Source organism: Ochotona curzoniae, unplaced genomic scaffold (genome assembly GCF_017591425.1).
Source record: "Ochotona curzoniae isolate NIBS_2020 unplaced genomic scaffold, NIBS_Ocur_1.0 contig_2318, whole genome shotgun sequence".
Lineage (NCBI taxonomy): Eukaryota > Metazoa > Chordata > Mammalia > Lagomorpha > Ochotonidae > Ochotona > Ochotona curzoniae.
In genome coordinates, this window is record NW_024465419.1 from 11,343,247 (window position 1) to 11,368,112 (window position 24,866).

General features: G+C 43.1%; 1 long non-coding RNA gene across 1 annotated transcript; it reads right to left on the reverse strand.

Annotated features, from left to right (window-relative positions):
• Positions 1-16,028: 16,028 nt before the first annotated feature.
• Positions 16,029-24,826, reverse strand: LOC121151306. The gene is made up of 3 exons (XR_005883150.1): positions 24,368-24,826; positions 17,242-17,446; positions 16,029-16,419 (listed from the first exon to the last, which is right to left on the reverse strand). It is a non-coding gene; the product is annotated as an uncharacterized LOC121151306 (long non-coding RNA).
• Between the last annotated feature and the right edge of the window lie 40 nt (positions 24,827-24,866).

A 24,866-nucleotide genomic window follows, 5' to 3' on the forward strand; every position in this document is an offset into this window, starting at 1 on the left:
TTCTCTCGAGACAGAGGTTTCTTTATGCAAAACAAAGCTAATTTTGAGACTCTCTTCATTCAACTCTGTTGCCAAACAACCCCCAAAACTAGTTGGAGGTGTTGCTATAGAACCTCCAAACCTGGTATCTGCCTGCTCATCACACAGAAAGCCAATCACTGACAGAGTGGTGGAAGAAAGCAGGTGTTTCTGCAAGACTCAGGAAGGATCGGGCTCTTATTCCTAGGCTCCCTGAGGAGTTAGAGATGAAGATTCTCATATATAGAAACTGGGGATAAGAGGTATGTGATCAGCAGTGTCCAAGTTTTTGGTTGGTCAGTGTGCTGGTTACTCTCCTTGGATTGGCTGATGATGCCATGTTCTTCAGATAATGTCTGATGGACAAGTGGGTTCCACTGGGTCTGGGGGAAGTATCTGTTGGGAGGGGAGGACATAGTGATACTTACCACCTGCCTCAGACTTGGAATTTCTCTACCTGGTCCTAGAATCCCCTCAACAAACCCTTCCAGCAATACTGACCATCAATGTTGTACCTCTTTTTGAATCTTGGGCTTAGAAAGTAAGGACATTTGGGGCAAAGGGAGGCAAAATGAAAGGCTGGGCTCTGCTTTCCTATTATAGAGGTTTGGTCTCAACACTAGCTTAGCAATTATGAGCATGGTGGTGAGAATAGGATGTGTAAAGGCAGGCTATGGAAGGCACAGTGTTCACATTTTTCAAGGAATTTATAATCTATTTCGCAAAAAAAAAAAACACATAAAATATCACTCATACACAATTCTGAAAGCAACATAATAAACACATGTAGTAACTTTTTTTCTTTTCAAGATCTTTAAACTTGAGTACCCAGATTGAATTGAAGGGGTTTGTATTTGCCCTTGCTCCTGTGATACCTGTATTCCATATCATAGAGTCTCAGCTTCTTGCTACAGCCAGCTCCGGAAGGCAGCACCTGATGGCTCAGTACTTGAGTTCCAACGCTCATGTGGGAGACCTGGACTGAGTCCTTTGCTCCCAGTTATGGGCCCTACTCATTCCAGGCATTGGAGAGTGAGCCATCAGGTGGGAGCTGTCTCCCTCTACCTCTCAAATAGATAATAAATTTTTAATGTTTAAAAAATAAACATTAAATTTAAATTTCAGAAACAACAAATAATCTTAACAAAAGTAACACTCGTGCTTAAAAATACATTCACATGGGCCAGCTCAATGACCTATTTGCTAAATACTCACCTTGCACCTGCTGGGTTCCCATGTGGGCACTGCTGCTCCACTTCCTTTCTAGCTCCAAACTTGTGGCTTTGGAAAGCAGTAGAGGATATCCCAAAGCCTTGGGACCCTGCACCTGTGTGAGAGATCTGGAAGAAACTCTGTTCCTGGTTTCGGGTTGGTTCAGCTTTGGCTGTTGCAGTCACTTGGGGAGTGAACTGGTAGACAGAGGATCTTTCTCTCTGTATCTTCTTCTCAGTATATCTGCATCCCAATAAAACAAACAAACAAACAAATAAATAAATCTTTTTTGAAAAATACGTACACATACATTGCTTATCTGAAATTGGGGTGTAACTGGGTATCTTCTGGTTCTGGCAACCTGAAACTTGAGGTATGCAAGGTACAGAAAATATTCTAACAGGTGGAGTCAGATTAGCTTCTTGAAAAAAAAAAAAGTGAGAGTTTTAAGCCAGCTGCTGATGAAAGCAGCAAATGAAAACAGAAAACATTCCACACATGAAAAGTGCATTTTTCTCTGAAATTGAGATGAGCAAATAATTCCTGGTTAGGACAATACCCAGATTAGCTTAGCTGGAGGAGGAGTTTCAAGATGGACCAGAGAATGGAAAACGACCCATGTGCATGATCACTCTGAGCTAGATTTCTTTCTATGGCATTTATGAACAATGTTCCTACTTCCCAACCAATGGAAACTTATGTTTGGTTATTTCCTTCTTAAGGTCAAGGCCATGACTTCAATGTTTTAGACACACAAAATTTGAAGATGTTTCTTTCTGCAGGTTATTCATGAAAGCATTAAAATTTGAGTCTTGTAAGGACACATCTGAGTGCCAAAGGCGTTGAGATGTATATTTTGTTCCAGTGGCTTCCAACTGTGGGGTCCTAATACCTGGAAAGACTTTGCAGGGGTGGGCAGAAGTTTGCAGAGTTGCAAGAAGGTCAAAGTTAAGACCTCAAGTCTCCAAGCAATGGAAACAGCAAGCCATACTTGTGGCTAAGATTACATGAAATTTAAGACTTACTGCTTTCAATGAACATTGAGAAAAGGAATAAAGGGAAAAAATAAAATAAGACTGCTCATGACATGAGAATCACTGAGTTTGGAAGGGTCTAATCATATTTATTTTTTTCTACCTTTATATATGTTTGAAAGTTTTATAATAAATGTTCTAAAATCTACATTTCCCATGAATAAACACCCATGAATTACCAAATGACTAACACAAAATCTTTTTGCAGTCCTGCCAACCTGTGCCCTAGATGCTGTGTCTGTCATCTCCATTTCAGAGCTAAGAAAACTGAAGCATGAAGGTCTTGTTGAAGATACCGAGAGTCACAGAGCCAGAGCAAAGGTTTATATCCACCATTTCCAACCATGATTCCTTCTGTGGGTTTTCTGGAGACTGCATTGCAGTGTAGACTGTGTGTCTAGGTTTGCCTGAAGTGAGAACAGAGGCTGTCCTTGGGGACAGCTGGCACCTGGGTCTTGGGCACTTAAAAACTTTCAATTCTTCTAAATTCATAGCAAAAATAATTAGAAAAACAATAATGTATTCCTGCTTCAGCAAGGAAAATATATCGCTACTATTTCAATTCATGGTAAAAGCCCTATCTAGACCAACACATTGGCCCAAACAATATTGCTGAGCCTTTCAAGGAATAAAAGAGCAGGCATAATACCTTGTAGACAGGCTAAAAACATGCAATCCTTATGGGAACATGAATCTGAATAGAAAAATTTGAACAATAGGGAGAGAGAACAACTGCTTCTTAGAATCCCTGATGTATGGAGATTGGGCCATTTCCAGCAGCAATCAGAAATGCTGGGAGTGGTCCAGCTGGCCCACCTGGAGGAGCAGCTGGGAGGATGGGAAAGGTTGGCCCCAGTGGGTCAGGTGGACACTGGCCCTGAATGGATCATTGTCTCCTCAAGCATCTGTAGATTGGCCAGATAACATTAGAGAGGAGTAACATCAACTCCAAATCTTCCAAGACAGCAAAGGAATTAAAGCATCTGGCAGAGGAGCAATGGAGGACCATTCCAGAACAGGAATGAATGAAGTTTAGGGTATTACCAAGTTTAAAAAAAAAAGGAAAGATGGGTCTCTCTCTCAGTCCCCCAAATGTAACTCAGGAAAGCTATCTTTATCATCCAGCTTGTAACTGAGGCCCCGGATGTGGAGACTCTGACATGAAATACACAGCTTTGGATGGAAAACTGTTATCTCCCAGGCACATTCTACCAGGGAAGGAAATTGCTTTTCATGCATTGGGAGACCTGGCTGTTTCTTCTTCCCTTCTCTGAAAAATAGAATTGAATATTTACAAGGATTCTTCAGACTCCAGGGACAAGACATTTGATTATTTTTTTAAAAATTTAAATCTTACTAAAGAAGATACAGAATGAATTTGAACAATATAATTTTAGAGCAGTCCAGGCACAGATCTATGAACTTTAAACTCTTCCACGTGATAACAAAGAGGTAAAATTTAGTAGAGGAAATGCAGAATCAAGCAGCTTTTAATACAAATATTCTTTGTTAGAATTCAAATCTTAGGGGAAAAACTACAACAAAATATGAATGCCCCAAGGGTTTAGAAAAAAATGAGAAATAGAATGCATGTAACGATATGTTGGGAAATTTTAAATTGCTATAGATTTTCCATTCCATCCACTATTATGAATAAAACATCCCATTTGGAATACCAAAGCTGCAGGCAGAGGCTTAACATACTATGCCACAGCAGCAGCCCCTCAAGACTTGTCACAAAGCAATTATCCCATCTCTAGCGGTTGCACCCATGCTCCAGACAAGAAGACATAAAAAGACTCACATCTTTTATGGGCCCAGCAAATAGTGTAGTGGTTAAAATCCTCACCTTGCACACACCAGGATCCCATGTGGTTTCTTTTTCTAACCCTGTCAGTCCTGCTTCCCATACAGCTCCCTGCTTGTGGCCTGGGAAAGCAGTTAAGAATGGCCCAAAGCCTTGGGACCTGCACCCATGTGGGACTGACTCCTGGCTTCGGATTGGCTCAGCTCCATCCAATGCGCTCACTTGCGGAGTGAGCCATCGGACAGAGGGGTGCTAGGTTCTTACCTGACATAATCTGTCCCCCCCATGTCAGCCTTTATATGTGCTGGTGGATGTTATGGCTTTACCTGTGCTACACCCTAATCCTGGGTGTGCCCGCAGGTGCTACAGCGTAGACCAGCCCTATCTGTTCCCAACCCTAGTACACATGAATGTCAGGAATTCCATGGTCATGCCTATCTCAGCCGGCCACCCACCCCAGCTCTTGAGCAAAAGAGTGGGTGTTGCAGTTCCACAGGAGTTAACCCATATATTCCCCACAGAATCTGCCTCTATGCTGGGGTCCGTGCAGTAGATGTGGGGGACATGAGGGGGTGAAGAGTGTTCCATTGCAGGCAGGGCCGCAAGGAATTTCCCGCTGTTCCGCAGGGCCCACCTGGCGGATGTCTCTACAACCACCTGAATGCAACTCCACCTTCTTTTGCATGGACACTGGACCACCCTGCAGAAGAATTCTAATCCATCCTGGCATTTGCTACTGCGAGGTTAACCTTTTGCTCAGCCTGAGCTTGGAGGTCAATGTGTTGCAAATGGGGCCTTTTATCATTCCTATTATCTTGACTGTCCCCATTGAACCTATGCTAATCAAGGGATCTCAAATGGGGCCCTTTTATTATTCCTCTTATCTTGACTGTCCCCATTGAACCTTTGCTAATCAAGGAACCTGTATTTAGGCTTTCATTCTTTCCTTGATCTTTAAGTTCTCCTTTTCTTTGTGATACAAGATTGAGTTGTAGGTTAAGAATCCTAGCAGGAACTTCTAGGTAATGTTAGCAGGAACTTCTATTGTTTCTAGGTAAAACTAATGGCAGAATTATCCTTAGAAACAACCACTTGTTCATGACGTAAAAAGTCTGAGCCAGAATTTGACTGATTTTGTATAAATAAAGCGGACAGCTTTCCCACATTGTCCATTATGATCATGAAGTCCTAGTGGTCCGTCTCTTTCTTTCCTCTTTGCGCCTCATCCACGCACCCTTCGCGAGTTCCGAACTGGACTCCGGCACCTCTACACCTGGTTCACTCACAAACTGGTTAGCTTCCTGGTCCAGCCTTATGTTACCCATCCACTGTTCTGACACTCATTGGTATTTACTGTGAACGAGCCCTACTAGGTAGTTCCCCAGCTCTAGCTTTTATGTGCAACAGTGGGTGGTGGTCAGTGGTGGTAAATGCTAACCATACCAACTCTCATCTCCTATGTGGGCGTGTGCATTGGTCTGATCCATAAAGGTCCTTCAGCTTCCCCCGCTCCAAACTACTTAGTTTCAGCCCCCTCATTTATCTGTAAGTACAGTGGCCTTGTCAGCAGAGGTCCCCCAAAAGTCAATCCTTGCCTGCAACATACTCCCTCAGTGCCCTCCAACACACACACACACACACACACACACACACACATCCTATAACCCCTTCCCTGATCAATCCACAGTTCTCTCTCTCCTGTGAACACTTGGGTTTCCTAGCCTGGTCTTCTGGTGGAGTGATATGCTGGCCTGGAGCCCTGCCTGTCCACCCAAGACACCAGAGCAATTCCTCTGGCACATCTGCTGGCCTGGGGCCCCACCTTTTCACCCAGCCAGGACTGAAGCATGTTAACAAATCCATAAGACCAGTCCACCAGCATGCCAACCTAGGGCCCTAACCCTCCATCTCTGTAGGCCCCAGTCTCCCAAGGATTAACTCCACAGCACAGCTTGTTTCTCAAAGGTGTAACGGGAGGGGCAATCATGGCCTGATACATTTAGCCTGTGGCTTGACTGCAATCTCCTTCCTTCCTACTTCCCCTTGTTGCATGTCCTTGGGGGAGCTTAGGTGTGGCTTAACCATTGGGAGGATCCTGGGAGGGGCCAAGCAGACTATAAAAGATGCAGCTTGACTTCAAATAAACGGCATTCTCCTCACATGAATGACCCACTGTGTCTGTGTGTTGTCTGTCTTGTCTGTCTTGTAACCCTAGTCCCTCCGCTCGACTCGGAGCTCGGGGTACGTGGCGACGCGGGCGTTGCCAACACATCTCTACCCTTTGCCTGCCTGGGACTCAAACGTGGAGTTCCCAGGCCCACTCTGCTCTGCCAGCCCCCAGCCTGAGTCCCCAGGCTCCCAAAGACCACCTAGACACCACTGTGGAGGAAGCAAGGCACCTAGGCACCTGGTTTTGCTTATTTCAATTCACCAAGCAAAATGCCAGGCATTTGCACTATTTGAGATGATCACAGTAGTTTATAAACAGCCATAGTATTTTATCATTTTAAATTTTTATTATTTTATTAGTAACATACTAATAGTATTTTCTCAATTCTAGATGCACAGGTTTATAGCTCATTATAATAGATCTGAAACCTGACTCCAGATGTGTCTCAAAGTAAGTATGATAAGCTAGCACTGGCAGTGTTTTCCCTTATAGTATATAAAATAATGAAGCATCTTAGAATTGGTGGGATTTTAGATTGTGTGCCATGATCTTAAACTTATAAAAGGAGCTCATAATCTTTAAGGAGACTCAACAAACTAATTTTATTTGTGGTTATAATATATTGAATTTAGAGATTAATGGAAAAAATATTTTTGAAAACAAGTGAAGCCAATTTTTTAAATCTTTACAAAAATGTGTAAGATTTACTAATAAAACAAGAGTGATTAGTTGGACTTACAGCCATAAGACCAAAAAATTGCAATTTATAATGATGGTAAACTGACTATCCATGAAATACAAGCAAATGCAGGCAACTCTTTCTATGTACAATACTGCCCTTAGATACAAACTCAAAGAACATAGTAGAGAGACATGCAAAATAGAGGAAACAAACTCTAATTAGACTTTTCTCATATGTAATAGGTTAGCAAAAGAAAAAAATATCATTGTCTGTACAGGTCTGAAGATTAAGAATGTGCTTTATTTATTTGAAAGATAGAGTTACAGAGAGAGGGAAGAGAATGAGAGAGAGAGAGAGACAGAGAATCTTTCATCTTCTAGTTTACTCTCTAAATGGTCATAATGGCCAGGCCAAAGCCAGAAGTCAGGAGCTGCATCTAAGCCTGACACATGGGTGCAGGGGTTCAAGCACTGAGCCATCTTCCCAGGCATTTTAGCAGGGATCTGGATCAGAAGTGCAGTCATCGGGACTCAAATCAGCAACTCCTATGGAATGCTGGAGGCACAGGTGTTGGCTTAAACAGGCCACTCAGGCCTGAAATATTTCAGTAACAAATACTTCATCTTTTTAAATCCTAGATGTCAAAGATAATCATAGGTTAACTACAATCAGCTTCATACAAATTCATGATACTTTTGTCATAATAAAAATGTTACTAGGAGTCCCTCTGCAATGGAAATATGCCATTCAGCTTTGGGGACATTGTCCTTGGGGAATGGTCACTGTAAGCCCTGCCAAAACAGAGAAAAGTCATCACCCCAGCATTTTTGCTGGGACCACAGCCCCTACAAAAGCCATGAGCACATCAATGAGCACACCTGTGGACACACCTTTTCACTTGCCTGTAGTTGCAGACAGGGCCTACCAGGCAAGTACTCAATCTTGACACCTTTTCTGTTTCTCTACCCGGGAAGCACCACCTCTTTGGTTTTTCCTTTCACAAGGCTCAGGTGAATCCTTCTTGGTTCTTATTCTCACAGCTGCCAGCATACAGTGAAGCCTTTATTATTCTCTGTGAAACACCTTTCAAATATGGGAGCCCTTAGAAACTCAAACGTCAAATATGACAGCCATTTCTCTTAAATATCATTGAGTTTAATTTAATGAAAGGTTGATTTTTTTTTATTTATTTAAAATTTTATTTATTTGAAAGGCAGAATTTTTGAGAGGGAAGGAGGGAGAGAGAGAGAGAGAGAGAGAGACATCTTCCATTCTCTGGTTCACTCCCCCAAATGGCCACAATAGCCAGACCAAAGTCCAGAAATTCTTTTAAGTCTCCCACATGGATTCACGGACCCAAGCACTTAAACCTTCCACTGTTTTCCTGGGAGCATTAACAGGGAGCTGGATCAGAAGCCGAGCAGCCAGGACTTGAACCGACACCTATATGGGATGCTAGCATTGCAGGCAGTGGCTTAACTTGCCATGCCACAAGGGTGGACTCAGTTCTGCTTCTCTGAGGTGGTATCTGTTGTGTCTCTGCAGATCCCTTAAAAAATTACACTTGCATGTGGCAATACTAACTTTAGAATTCTCCATTTCTTTTTACAGCGCCTCATCTCTGTTATCCTCCACCGTCATCGTTGTCCTTCCAGCCATCAGAGTGGACCCTGGGGCTTTCCATGCAGATGATCCAAGTATTGACTGGCTCAGCCTCCAGACCACAGTCAGAAACTTCCAACAGAGCTGTTACAGCCAACCAGCTGTTTCTTCTGGCTCTATTTCAGTCCTAACCCATACTATTTAAAGGACTGAGAGTTAAAGTTGACCCAAGAAATAGCTAAGAGATGACAGAAGCTAAGTGCCCAGGCTATAAATAAAAGTAGATACCGCTAGAGCACTCCTCTATGGTATGAGGGATGGTTTACCAAAGTCACTCCCTGTGGACCATGAGCACCTACCAGCCCCGTGACAGTCAAGTCAAGAAAGAAAGTGGAGGTGGCAGAACTTACATTCACAGGGAGACAGATTGATGTCATTATCATGTAACATCACAGAAAAATAACATTTCACAAAACAAACAACAGGAGGGCATCTATGGGCCTTATGTTACTGAAATGATTCATCACCACATCAGACATTAGTCCCTCAAGAGTGCAAAAAATCGGGCCCGGCGCGGTGGCGCAAGTGGTTAAAGGTCCTCGCCTTGCACGCCCGGGATCCCATATGGGCGCCGGTTCTAATCCCGGCAGCCCCGCTTCCCTTCCAGCTCCCTGCCTGTGGCCTGGGAAAGCAGTCGAGGACGGCCCAAGGCTTTGGGAACCTGCACCCGCGTGGGAGACCCGGAAGAGGCTCCTGGCTTCGGATCGGCATAGTATCGGCCCGTTGCGCTCACTTGGGGAGTGAATCATCGGACGGAAGATCTTCCTCTCTGTATATCTGCCTTTCCAATGAAAAAATAATAAAAAGAAATCTTTAAAAAAAAAAAAGAGTGCAAAAAATGACAACAGACAAGAGAACTCACACCTAAGGGCATTCCAAATTTAAAATATTTAAGAATGCTGCACTGATCTGACACAACCAAAACATAGCTGGCTAGCCTTGCTGGCTCTCAGTTTAAGCTAAGAGATTATACAAATCATCTGAGGTAGGGGCCCTTTTCCTTTTTTTAACTAGATCTTTTAATTTCAGATGGCATTGGTTGACTCCCTGCTGGGAAAGATGAGATGATTATAATTCTAATTTCTCCTACCTAAATGTTTCCTCATTCCTCTTTTTTATTGCTCATGCGATATCTTATGATGGCAAGTAAAAAAATCATTGTACTCTGGTTTGTAATTACAATACTCTTGATTATTTCCTTTCTTTTATTTTCACATGGATCCTCATTTCTGGATCTCTTACTACTCCTAAATTCTGGATCTATATTCATTTATTTGGCTGGATTTCAATGTGAAATGATTATTTTTAAAAGATCTATTTATTTCTATTTGAAAGGCAAAGTTAGAGAGAGAGAAGGTGAGACAGAGGAAGATCTTTCATCCATTGGCCCACTCTCCAAACAGCCACAACAGCCAGAGCTGGGCCCGTCCACAGGAAGGAGCTTCTTCCAAATTTTTCACATAAGAGGCAGGGGCCCAAGTATCTAACCCATCTCCCATTGCTTTTCCCAGAACATTGGAAGGAAGGGGGATTGGAAGTAGAGTAGCCAGGGTTCTGACCAGTGCCCATATGGGATGCTGGTACCACAGGCAGATGTCCAGCCCACTACATAACAATATCGGCCCAGTTAGACTTTTTAACACTAGGAATGCTAAAATATTCAGGGAATTCTACACATTTCTGTGCAAAAGGGAACAGTAATTTTGTTAAAATTGATAGGATTAATATCATAGAATGGCTTCAAAAGATCATCTTATCAAAGAATTATGTCTAAGTTCAATGAACAAACCCAGTAATCAAAGTTATGCAAAATGCTGCCTACTCATAAAGAATGTTAACATTGGGGTGTGCATTTCAGCACAGTGGTTGAGATAACAATTAACATGGTATTGTCCCATGTTGTCCCTGGCCTTGAGTCTCTACCTCTGGCTCCCAACTCCAGCTTCCTGCTAATGTTGATCCCAGGAGACAGTAAGCGATGACTGAAAGTAATTGGAAGCCTGTCACCAGTGTGGGTGAAGTGGATTGAGTTCTCAGTTCTTAGCTTTAGCCAACCTGTCTCAGGCATCTGGGGGATGAACCAGCAGGTGGAAGTACACTTGCTCATTCACTCTTTGCATTGCAAACAATTTTTTTTAAAAATATTTACTTACTTAAAAGACAGAATTGCATAAAGAGGGGAAGAGATGGAGAAAGATCTTCATCCACTAATTCATTCCCCAAATGATTGCAGCAAGTGGGACTGGGCTGGGCTACAGCCAGAAACCTAGAGCTCCATGCCAGGTCTCTCACATGGGTGTAGTAGAGCAAAGGTTTGAGCCATCTTCTACTGCTTTCTAAGAAATATTAATAGGAGTTAAACTGAAAATGGAACAATCAGGACTCAAACCAGCTCTCATATCGGATGCTGGTAGGGTAGGGAGCAATTTAACATGCTACATCACAATACCAGCCCCAATCAAGTAATTTTTCAAAGATTTAGTTTTTATTTGAAAGACGGAGTTACAGAGAGAGAAGGGGAGATAGAAAGAAGGGTCTTCCATAACTGGTTCATTCCCCAAATGGCTGCAAGAACCAGAGTTAGACTGGTCCAAAGCTAGGAGTCAGAAGTTTCTTCCAGGTCTCCCCTGTGGGTGTAGGAACCCAAGCACATGTGCCATCTTCCACTGATTTTCCAGGCACATTAGCAGGGAGCTGAATTAGAAATGGAGCAGTGGGGTCTTCAATTGGCACCCATATGAGATACTGGTGCCAGGAACGAGGTTTAGCCTGGTACATTATGGCACCAGCCCCCCCCCAAAATACACATTTTTTTTAAAATATATTTATTTTTATTGGAAAAGCAGATTTACAGAGAAGGAAAGACAGAGAGAAATGTCTTTTATCTGTTGCTTCACTCCGCAAATGCCCACGTTGGCCAAAACGGAACTGATTCAGGAGCCAGGAGCCTCCTCTAAGTCTTCCATATGGGTACAGGATCCCAAAGCTTTGGGCCACTCCCAACAACTTTCCCAGGCCACAAGCAGAGAGCTGGATGGAAAGAAGAGCAGCCAGTTCACAAACTGGCTCTTGCATGGATTCTGGCACTCACAAGGAAAGGATTAGCCATCTAAGCTATTGTGCCAGCTCCCTCCACATCAACTAATGCATATATTTTTAAAGATTTATTTATTTTTATTAGAAAGTCAGATTTACAGAGAGATGAGAGACAGAGAGAAAGCTTTTCCATCTGCTGGTTCATTCCCCAAGAATGAACTGAGCCAAAGCTGAGTCAATCTGAAACCAGGAGCCAGAAGCTTCTTCTGGGTCTCCCATGCAGGTGCAGGGTCCCAAGGCTTTGGACCATCCTCTACTGCTTTCCCAGGCCACAAGCAGGGAGCTGGATGGTAAGTGAGGTTGCCAGGATTAGAACGCACCAAGGGATCCCAGCGCGTTCAAGGCAAGGACTTTAGCTGCTAGGCCACCACACCAGGCCTCCCAAATAATATTTTTAAAAAGAAAATTTACATGACCTGTTAGGCAAGTAGGTTTGAACACTGAACTTAGTTCTTGACCTTTTGGAGCAACTAGGACAGAAGCTAGAAGACAGCATCCCAATTATTCAGGATAAACAAGTAATTTCATGATGCTAAATCCTAGAGCAGAAGCAATCCAATTACTCCAAGTCTATATCAAGCACTTCTTTGCATTTCAGATTTAAAGTGAGCTAAGAGTAATTTATTCAGAAGAGATAACGGACACATTCAAAAAGATCTTCAATAAGCTGAGACTGCTATGGCTATGAGTGCTTTCAGAAAGTAGATTATTATTAGAAGCAAATTCCCATTCATAAATAACTCAGCTAAGAAACAGAAGGAACTTTCTGAGTCACTTCTTTTTTTTTTAAAGAGTTATTTATTTTTATTACAAAGTCAGATACACAGAGAGTAGGAGAGACAGGAAGATTTTCCGTCCGATGATTCACTCCCCAAGTGAGCACAATGGCCAATGCTGTATTGATCTGGAGCCAGGAGCCAGGAATTTCCTCCAGGACTCCCACATGGGGGCAGGATCCCAAAGCACTGGGCTGTCCTCGACTGCTTTCCCAGGCCACAAGCAGGGAGCTGTGTGGGAAGTAGAGCTGCCGGGATTAGAACCACTGCCCATATGGGATCCTGGCACATTCAAGGTAATGACTTTAGCTGCTAGGCCATGCTGCCGGGCCCCTGAGTCACTTCTCTTACACTTTTAGAGACAAGAAAGCAACCAGGAAAAAAAAAACAATTTTGACATAAACAGCACTGGTGAGAAGAAGCTTTATGTCAGTGTCATGCCGGATATGACTATAATTTCTATTTCTATTGTTGCTATCACAGAGAAAAGAAACAGTACTGTTATAAGAGAGAGGGGGAAGAATGTATATTCTCATCCTTAAAATTCTCTTTGGGCCACGAGAGTCGGAGGAGGGCAGCTAGCAAACAGGAGTGGTGGATGCGGCTAAACGAAAAACTTCAGAAATACCTAGACAATCAACGGGAATAAGGTGCAGAGACTTGGTTTCACCAGCGAGTCCTCTCATTCCAAAAGGAGTTCTTGCAGGAATGAAGTCAGTCCTCTCAACTTCTCCATTTTCACAAGTGGAGCAATGACACCATGTCTGTCACAGAATGCCAGCCACTCAGAAGACCTCCTGTCCTTTCACCCCACCTTCCTATTCTCACTGCTTCTTGTCACCCACCTTCTCCCCTTCTCTTCATTTCTACCACCAAGGAAGCAGACACTTGTTACCTTACATATTACACCTCTGATAGAGCCTCCTCTGCTTAGTTTTTAATCACACATCCATTAACTTCTTAATTCAGCAAATATTTATACTGATAGGTGCTGCCTAAGTGCCAGGAGTGCCAAAGTGTCCAAGGAAGATACTCCTCCTTGCCCATGGAGCTGATATAGAAAAGAATGCCGGCAAACTATTGGTATGATTTCTTATCTTCCACGACCACAGAAGAAGCCCAGATCGTTTACGTGCTATGAACTGCATTATTTCCCTCCCTCAAATTCACATGAAGTTCAAACACCTGCCGTGATGGTGTTGGGACCAGCCTTGAAGGAGATAAAGTGAAATGAGGCCGTGAGGGTAGTGTCCTAAGGCAGCAGGAATGGCAGAGTGAACATCTGTGCTGAAATGTCACATGGCACATCACATTAAAAACAAAGATACAGACAAAAATAAGTAAAGAAAAGGTTGGGGAGGGGAGAGAGGCAAGAATGGTAACATAGCAAGGTCTGAAAACAGGGGATCTGAAAACATAAATGAAATTATAATGAGTGCTATTTTTAAAAGAGGAAGAGATATCAGATCTGAACAAACAGGTTGCATACCAAAAAACAGATGTATCTTTTAGGTAGTGGTGATAAATTCATATTGAATCAGCCAAAACTTTCATGAATCTTCACAAAGTGGCTTATTGGGAGTAAGGGTAATGAATTTTATCCAAAGAAAAACCATTCTTGCAAATCATGTGCAAAACATAAACTAAGCCAAAAAAGATTCATTGGGTTCCAATAATCCATCAGTTGAGACTTTATTAGCTGAAGCAAGGTCACATGGCGCTGTAAGCTTACTCATTGCCAAAGCACATTTTCTGAGTGCACTCTCAGTTCTGTAGTCAGCTTTTGAGTAACTGAGGTTACTAGTTTGCATAAACACTTTGGTCCTTCCCAATAGGCACAGCTGCTTCTTTCCTTTCTGCTCAGCCACCAGAATAGCTACTCATTTTCACAAATGTTGGGTCCTTAGTGTGGTTTGACGTGGTTTTTTGTTTGTTTTCTTTCCTCTCTTCCAGAAGAGGCTCCTCTTACAGAAATTTTGACTTTTAGTAATAAAGGTTCAACAGCTTTAGAAAAACATATTAATATTTAGCAGGAACCTTCAAAGCCACGGGGTTTATTAAATCACAACATGGATGTTGACATATTTTAACATTTAGTCCTGGCATTATTTGGCAGAGTGGGCCCTAATACTTAAATACACTTAAATACACATCGCAACTCTCAGAGGGCATTTTCCAGGGAGGCATTTTAAATTTATATTATACTGGGCCTGGCAGCATGGCCTAGTGGCTAAAGTCCTCGCCTTGAACGCACTAGGATCCCATTTGGGCACCAGTTCTAATCCCGGCAGCTCCACTTCCCATCCAGCTCCCTGCTTGTGACCTGGGAAAGCAGTCGAGGACAGCCCAATGCTTTGGGATCCTGCCCCCGTGTGGGAGACCTGGAGGAAGTTCCTGGCTCCTGATCGGCACAGCATCACCAATTGTGCTCCATGGGGAGTGAATCATCAGACGGAAGATCTTCCTCTCTGCCTCTCCTGCTCTCTGTATATCTGACTTTACAATAGAAAATAAATATTTTTTTAAAATTTAAAAAATAAATTTATATTACACTAACACATAGTATTCAAGAAATTCTAACTCAAGTGTATTAGGCATGGTCGTTTATATTCAACTTCAATGTGCTTTAGCAGAGTGTCTAGGTTCCAATCCCCACTCCACTCCTGAGTCCAGCTTCCTCCAGTGCACACTTGGGAAAGCAGCCAGATGATGGTTCAGGTCCTTGGGTCTGTCACTGACCCCAGAGGTCTGGATTGGGTTTCTGACTGCTGGCTTCAGCCCAACCCAGCGCCAGCCTTTAGGAGCACTTGAGGAGTGAACCAGTGGATGGAAGCTCTGTCAGCCTGTCTCTTGCTCTCTCTACCTTTCAAATAAGTTAAGTAAATTTTCTAGACTATAATCATTGTAGGAGAAATTGTTCTATAGTTCAATAACGCTTCCTTCTCTAATTTTTAAAAGCTAAGTGAAACTCATCTATTTTGATTTAAAAAGTGTATAGCTGCATAAAATAGTCAGTTTACAACAGTATACAGAAAACCTAAAATCCACCCAAAAATCCTAACTCCTAGATATGAGTATAGTCAGTTCTTATTACAACCTTGGGGAGTATCTTTTCAGCTATCACACATACATGTTCTAAAATGTTAATGAATAATTAAGCAACTATTTTCACTTAGCAATGTGGCTTTCCAGGTTACTTCATAGTTCATATATATGTATAAATACATACCACAGTCTTGAAATCCCTAATATTTCTATCCTTATATAAGTCATGATACAGTCAAATGTTCTTCTCTTTATGTTTCTTCCAAATTTTTTTAGAATATAGCCTATAATGTAATGATTGTAATTCTCTGTATTTGACCAGTTATTTCCTTTGGATAATCTGCTGGTGATGGACACTGCTGGATCAAAAAAAAAAAAATATTCAACTTTGGATTTTGATTTTTTTAAAAAATCTATATTGCCAAAATGTCTTAAGGACATTGTTAAGGCACTCATAGCAACACAGTATGATACATGCTTATTTCTCCAAAAGCTGCAAACGCTGGGTACTATCCATCTTCTCCCATGCTGGCAATATGACAGGTATACTAGCTCAACAGCTGGATAACAAATTACCACAAGCATCACAATTAAAGCACATTATCTTACAGCACCTGTGAATAAGGAGTCCCGGCAGTTTCGCTAGGTCCTCTAGGCTGCAATCAGTGTGAGCACCGGCTGGGGCCTCATCAGGAAGCTCCGCTGAGGAAGGGTTCACCTACCAGCTCACGTGCAAGGTGGCAGGCAGCGTTCAGTTCCTTTTGCTTGTTGCATTGAGGGGCCTTAGCTGCCTGTTGGCCAGAGGCTGCCCTTAGCTCCTTGCCTTGTGTGCCTTTTCAACACAGCAACTTGTCTTGAAGTCAGAAGCTTCTGTAATCTGATTACACAAAGTGACATTCCTTCCACGAGGAGGCATTCTATTGATTAGAAGCAAATGACATAATGAAATGGGGTTACAGGAGGCCAGGAATGTGAGCAGGGGGAGACGGGACCTGGAGCCAGGAATGTGAGCAGGGGGAGACGGGACCTGGAGCCAGGCATGTCATTATCTTAGCCAAATACCCATCTCAGAGAGTCAAGTTTCTTTCCCCCTACACACTCAATCTACAACAGTGCTGCAAGCAAAGGAAAACAGCTGCAAATATTCCCAGTGGGGAAGCAATCTGAATTTTCTTCAATATGATACCCAAAATTTACTCTAGCCACTCCTACATTTTTAGGTATTTCTTTAAAAAGAAATTAGGGGCAACTCTTCTCTACAAGCTAATCCTCCTGACTGCTGAAAACAGGAAGCTTCTCATTTCAATAAAATCCTGCTTCACTCAATTTTAAAAAGTCTATTTATTTGAAAAAGTGACAAGGAGAGGCAGAAAAAGATTTGCATCTGCTGGTTCATTCCCCCAAATGACTGTAATAGCCAGGAAGCCAAGAACTAGGAACTCCATATGAGTCTCCCAGGTGGGTTACAGGGACCCAGCTTTACCTGGGCCATCACCCAATGCCTTCCCAGATGCATTAGTAGAAAGCTGGATTGGAAGTGGAATAGCTGAAATTTGACGCAGAGCTCCAGTATTGCAGGTAGCAGGCTAACTTGCTGTGCCACAACACCAGCTCCTAACTTTATCTCTTACAGCAGCATATACTCCCAGGGACTAACATTAAAATGTATATATATCCATTGCTTCATAATGATATTCCCACAAACACAGCAGCTAATAGCAATGTGCACTCATTCTTACAAGGCTTCTGAAGATCAGAAAGCGGGCACAACTTGGCTGGAATGGCTCTTGCAATGCAGCAGTCAGACTGGAGGGACCTAGGAGGGACCTGTTTCCAAACTCACAGGCTTATCAGCAGGACCCAGTGCTTGCGGCTTGTCTGGCTGAGGGTCTTGCTCTATGGCTGGTTGCCAGTAGGAGGCCACCCTGTTTCTCACATCAGCCTCTCCCCCAGAAAGAGCAAGAAAAAGAAAATGGTACATTAGCAAGACAGAAGCTACAATCTTACATAACACGACCCTGAGAGTGATATTCCATCATATTCCACATTTTTTTGCCATACTGCATTGATATACCCAATGGATGGGAATAACATAGGACACAAGTAACAGTAGGAGATGGGCACCTACAGTGTCTCCTCTACAAAATACTGATGCCTTCAATTACAGAAATATCTTTGCTTCCACCAAATGTAAATTACTATTCTTTTTATTCACATTAGTAGTAACATAATTAACATAAACTACCCTTTTAAATATATTCTAAGCATCTACCATATCCAAAATATTATGTTAGGTATAGGATGTGGAACAGTGATAAGCAAAAACATGGAAATTGTAGTTAAAAGGAAAGAGAAAATAATTGCAAGCATAAATGAAAAGTTATGATTTTTGACAAATACTATGAAAGTTCATGGTGACCTGATCTAGTGCTTGGGCAGTGCTTCTGGGAGAAAATGACATTTCCTTGAAACCATAAAGCAAAAGCAAGACATGAATTCCACATAAAGAGAAGAGCAAGTGCAACAGGCTTGTGACTACAGATGGTGTCAGATGACTGAAAAACAAAAAATTAGAAGAAGGGAATGAAGTGGTACTGCCTGGCTCTCCACCCATAGACATATATTTCTCTACTGGTATCATCCTCTGGATATTTCATACTGCTCAAAATCAATGTGCACAAAGCTTAGATTGTAAAATTTCCTTCCCAGTTGCCAGTTCCATGACATAGTAGGTTAAGCCTCCGGCTATGGCTCTGGCATCTGCCAGTTCGAGTCCCAGCTGCTCCAATTCTGATCCAGCTCCCTCTTGTGCCCTGGGGAAGCAGGAAAAGATGGCCCAAGGTTTTGTACCCCTGCACAGATATGGGAGAATTGGAAGAAGCTCCTGGCTCCTGACTTTTCACATCAGCCCAGCTCCAGCTGTTGCAGCCATTTTTGGGAGTGAAAACAGTATATGGAGGACTTCCTATTTCTCCTTCTCTGTGTAACTTTGCCTTTCAAATAAAAACTGAAAAAATAATTCTTAAAAAAAAAGTTACTAAGAGAAGGGAGATGCTGTCTCCACAGTCCTCAAAGCAAATGGTGTCCTCTGAGACTAGGATGGCCCTAGGGACTGTTCCAAGTTGGAATAAGCACCAGGACCTAACACCCGCACAGGCTGTTCAGCCATTGCATGTGAGCTATCCTGGAGGCAGGTATAACCTTGGGCGAGGATGTGTTGCTCAGTAATCACCCCAAAAATATGACAGTAATGTCTTCTGGCAACACCCCTGGTGTTAGGGAATCAATCCATCATTCCTAAAGGAGGTTCCAGGACGTACATCACTGGATCAACCTCAATCCCTATGCTCAAACAGACAACAGTGATAGTCCCTTGCATTAAGGCAGGTTTCCCTAACCATGTATTTAATAAAAACTTACTGAAGGAACAATTGAATAAATGACCCAAGGGAAGGGATAAAGCAAAAACACAGGACTACGGCAAATGTTGGTTTCTTCCTTCACACCAGAGTTTTCTCAATGTCACCCTTCACAAGAACCCTTTTAGACTGTCTGTAGTTGCTCTCCATGCAATTTGGATGACACAGATGTTTTTGTATTCTGTATATATAGTAATTCTGAACTTTACACACTAAAGAAGCTTTTGGTTTGTTTGTTTATTTCTTCTCCTGAAAACTAAAGGTCTCACCACTGGGGAAGTCAAACAACTCCTTTGAGAATGTATGCTTAACACTAGTAAGTAACTGCTAGGAGGATCAGCTTTCCTAAAAGCCAGTTCTTCAACTCATCTTCCTACATAGTAAAATCTACAGGAGTCACATTACAATCTGGGTGTGGTGCGCTGGGCATGAAATCAGAGCAAAGGATGTGACGTGACCTACTTAGCAGAGATCATTCTGTTCTTTTTCCCTACTATAAGATTATAGCAAAAAAAAAAAAAAAAAAAAAAAGATTATAGCAACCCAGCAATTTTGTGGTCAGGGTAGACTCTTATTTGTCTAGTTTCTATGTAAATTGTCACATCAGAAAAGTTGAAAACCAGAGTGACAGAGACAAGACAGAGAGGGAGGGGGGAAGAAAAGGACAGAAATATGCAGAGGGGAAAGGGGATGAGGAACAGAGAGATATCTCTTCCATCTACTTAATCGCTTCCCAAATGCCCACAGTGCCCAGGTCTCCCCCATAGGTGGCAGGGACTTAAATATTTGAGCTGTCACTTGCTGTCTCACAAACTCACTAGCAGGAAACTGGATAGGAAGGAACAGGACTTGGTTCCGGGTACAATATCAGATGATGACATTAAGCAAGTAACATTAAGCAACTGAGCCACCATTCCTGTTCCCCAACTATTATTACTTTTCTCAATTAACTTTTGTCACTTAGTATGTCAAATATATAAACAGTAGAGATAGTATAAGATGCAATCCATAGGGCCTGCCACGGTAGCCTGGTGGCTAACGTCCTCACTTGAACACACCAGGATCCTATATGGGTGCCAGTTCTAATCCCAGTGGCACCACTTCCCACCCAGCTCTCCCTGCCTGTGGCCTGGGAAAGCAGTAGAGAACGGCTCAAAGTCATGGGACCCTGTACCTATGTAGGAAACCTAGAAGTTCCTGGCTCCCGATTTTGGATCCTGGTCATTGCGGCCACTTGGGGAGTGAATCAACGGACAGAAGATCTTCTTCTCTCTCTCCTCCTCTCTTTCCAATAAAAATAAATAAATCTTAAAAAAAAGATGCAACCCATATTCATAACATTAAGAGAACATTATATTTGCAGTTGCCCCATATTTCATGCCAAGCCCATTTCTCTCCCACTCTCCCTAGAGATAATTAGTACCCCAGGTCTGATATGCAAAGCTTTCTACTACTGCCTACGTACCTACACACGTGTTTTACTTTTAATGCATGGTGTAAGAATGTAAATATTCTATGTTCATCTCTGCATGGTATTCTACTGGGTCTCCCACCTGAGTGGCAGGGACCCAACCCTTGAGCCATCTTCTCTGCTTTTTGAAGTGTATTAGCAAGGAGTTGGATCAGAAGAGCAACCAGGATGTCAGTTTTGCAGGAGGCAGCTTAGCTCACAACATTATCATGCCAGCCCCTTAAGGTGGTTTCTTTACTCACACTAAATGTATTCTAGGATGACCTTTTCCTGGCTGTACCTCTAAGTCTTGGCACATTCGAATACAGTTCCCTGTTCTACTATAAAATCATCTTGCTAGATGTGCAATCCTATGACCCACAGAAAAATTTAAGTCTCTGCACAAAATCTACTTTCTTCCCACACTGAAACACTTATGTCTCCCACAAAAACCGTATGTGGACACCCTAACTGCCAATGTGCTCTACTTGAAGAAAGGGCCTTTAGGAAAGTCTAAGATTAACAGGGATTATAGGAATAAAGTCTTAACCTGAAAGAATTACTGAGCACTCATGAAGAGAGACACCAGAGAGCTCACTTGCTGCTGCCATGAGGACAAGCTAGGAAGATGATCATCTGCCACCAGAGGAGGCCTGGCCTTCACCAGAGCCCAAGCACACTGCTGCCCCAGCACACTAGCAGCCACAGAGCTGTGAGGAAATAGCTGTTGGTTGTTTAAGCCACCCAGTCCAGTCTAAGTTTTATTTGGTTTTCTTGTTGTTGTTTTTTAGGTTTATTTATTTGGAAATCAAGAGTTATAGAGAGGGAAAGACATGGCTTCCATCTGCTGGTTCACTCCCCCAATAGCCATAATGGACAGCACTGGGCTAGGCCAAATATGGGAGCTAGGAGCTTCTTCCAGGTCTTCTGCGTGTGTGGCAGGTTATTCAAACACACGGGCCACCTTCTGTTTTTTCCAGACCATTAGCAGGGAGCTGGATTGGAAACTCAGCAGCCAGGACACAAACCAGTGCCTATGTGGGATACTGGCATCACAGGAGGCAGACTTATATGTGACAGTGCCTGCCTCAATCTATTTGTTCCGGCAGCCTTAGCAAACTAGTATGTGTGGTAACCTCATGAACTATGACCAGAGCAGTGCCAGAACTGGGGTCTAGTCTTAATTCAACCAATCGGACTCTGCACCCTATTGCCCATAAAATGATAAACTATAAGTAGCATTTGTGTAGGTTCCTTAATAACCATCAAACTCAAAGTGTCTTAATTATACAGTGTGAGCTATGGCTCAGGCAAGTAAAGTACCAGGATTCTATCCCAAAAAACCATGAGTCTCATAAACATTTTGTTATAAGCATGTTCACACCAACACTACATTTAACAGCAAAGTGAAACATCAAGCCTGGGGTGGGCATTTCACATGCAATTAGGACAGTCATTTGAGATTTCTGCATCAGAGTGCTTGGACTGGCGTTTCAGCTCCACTACCGAAGCCAGCTTCACTGTTACACAACCTGCAGAGGCAGCAGATGGCGGCTCAAGTACTTGGGTCCCTGCTACCCACAGGGGAGAGTGGATTGGGTTTCAATCAGGCTTTCAGCTTCAATCTGGTAAAGCCTCAGCTGCTGTTGTACTTGGTGAAAGAGCAGTTTTCTGGCTTTTAAAAAAATTATTAAAATACTATATTATTTAATGTGCAAACTTGTAAAAATAAAGTCACTTTGTAATTAACATCAAGGATATAATATTGTGAAAGCTTGTTTTTTTGTTTTTTTTTTTTTTTGAATTATAGAGTGACAAAATCTTTGTTTAAAATCCCTGCAGTGAGAATGAAACATCCCACTCTTTGCTCGGACTGAGCCAAGTTGAATCACTTTTCAAAAACTCCTATCAATATAAAATTGAAATAAACTACGATAGAGTATACAATTTGGTAAATTGTGAAGTACTCATAAGCTCAGTATCAGAATCAATACTCCTGAAACCTTCTTGATACTTCCACGTAATATCTCCCTCCCAACCCTCCCCGCACCCACTCCACAACCCCAAAGAACCCTAATTTGCTTCCTATCACTGTGGATTACTTTGCTTTTTCTAGTTTTATAACAAGGGAATCACATGGCACGGACTTTTTGGTCTGGCTTCTTTCTATATAACCATGTTGAGATTCATTAAAGTGTAGCAGACTCATACTTCTTGATGTTTCAATGGTACCTGATTCAATGAGTCACTCCTAAATGCAGTCAGTTTCCAATCCACATGCAAAACGTCTTGGGTAAGGGGTTTCAGACACATTTTGCACAATTTATCTTCATTTTGCTGTTTACATGGATTTATTATGCTTCATTAATATCTGGCCAAATATTAACTCCTTTCCATGCAGCCCTACTTTGCTGAGTTTTTAAGCATGCTGCTGTAAACAGACAAACGTGGAGACCCACTGACGTGTTCCTAGCTGGCTTCATCAACTAGGCTTTACAGAACGACACCAACACTCACTACTACAAGAGCCAAGACAGTAAACAGCAGATCTCATTTTATCCCAAAATATGAGAAAGGTAAGTTAACATGAAAAAAAAAAACTCTTAGGGCAATTGTGGTGTGGTGCAGTTAATTCTCTGGCTTCAACACATCCCAAGAGAACCAGTTAGGAGTCCCAGTGGCTCTGCTTTGAATCCAGCTTCCTGACAGGCGCCTGGGGAAAGCAGCGGAGGGTGGAGTTCCAGGCTCTTGGCTTGGGCCTGGCCCAGTCTAGCCCAGGTCTTTGCAGCCATTGGGGGAGTAAACTAGTGGACAGAGGCAGTCTCTCCCTTGCTCATTCACTTTCATTCTTTCAAACAAATATTTTTTAAAAAGGCCTATCTGTAATACCAAATAAAAGTAAACATAATGGTTTTGTATTTTTTAAATTAAAGGGTAGCCATAAAGAAACAAGGGGACGATGACTGGCAAATGAATACTTACTAGGCTGCCAAGGGGACTGACAAACTCCAGTCTAGTGCTGTAATAAATGTAGAAATCCACGGGGTGTTACTCTAAGAGTGCTCAGTGGATGTCAGGCAAACCACCACCCTTCCTGGCCCTGCACCCAAAATATTTTAAGATTCCAAGTCTTACTTCACAAATATAAACGGCACTTGGACAGACTTCTCAATGCCTTCTACCGTCTCAGTCTAATAATCTGCTGACTTCAAGTCAGTATAAAGCTGAGAAAACGTCGTCATTTCCATTTATTATTTTTTTTTTTAAAGATTTATTTTTATTATTTTTTCATTGGAAAGGCAGATATACAGAGAGGAGAGACAGAGAGGAAGATCTTCCGTCCGATGATTCACTCCCCAAGTGAGCGCAACGGGCCGATACTATGCCGATCCGAAGCCAGGAGCCTCTTCCGGGTCTCCCACGCGGGTGCAGGTTCCCAAAGCTTTGGGCCGTCCTCTGCTGCTTTCCCAGGCCACAGGCAGGGAGCTGGAAGGGAAGCGGGGCTGCCGGGATTAGAACCGGCGCCCATATGGGATCCCGGGCGGCAAGGTGAGGACCTTTAACCACTTGCGCCACCGCGCCGGGCCCCATTTATTATTTACAAACTAGTCTTAAACTCATAAACTTCCAACACTCACAAGTAAGCCAAAACACTCCATGGTACATTTTCGGCACTCAGGACTTACTAAAACAATACTCCCCGCATCCTTCTATTCTTTGGGCAAGTGGGTATGCGGTCGGCATAAGACACTTGTGATTACAAGTTTGCCATTCTTTCATGCTCCAACGCCGCCGCTGCCTCACAGCAAAATGGAACTTCAAAAACCCTAAGGCCGTCTCCCACCCCCAAACGTCATCTTCTCCATTACAACCTGGTTCAGTCATTTGTTTCCTTCTAACGTTATGTCCTAGAAATCACTTCGCTTGAAAAGTAGGTTCTTTTCATATCCTTTGAGGGGAGGGGAGAGGATGTAATACAAAGGCTTTAAAACGCACCGAGAATATCCCTCGCCCGGTAAACACAACCTCAGGTGCTCCGAAGCACCCAATTAGTAGGAAAGGAGGAATGGCACTCAGGGGACTTCTACTTCCGGGTTCTCGCGGAGGCGCCGCCGGGCACCGACGCTGGCCGACACCTGGCAACATGGGGCTGGGGGATGAGGCGGGAACCTCCTTCTCCACAAGCAGCGGGAAAAACCCTACAGCTCCCACGACGGCTCGGCCTTGGACCCCGTGACCGCTTCCCCACGCTTCCACGCGAGTCCATCCCCGGCACTCCTTCAGAGCGCCACGTCTCCTAGCCCCGACGCACCGGCCACCCGAGGGAGACGTCCCCCGACGACACACACATTCACACACGCCCGGCAAGGCCCTCCCAGCCCTTCCAGTCCATAGTCCCTCATCACCCCGCCAGGCCCCGCGGCTCCACCAAGCCCCAAAGCGGCCACAGCCAACCGCAATGGCCGGGCCGGGCCGCACAGGCGCCTAGGCCCGC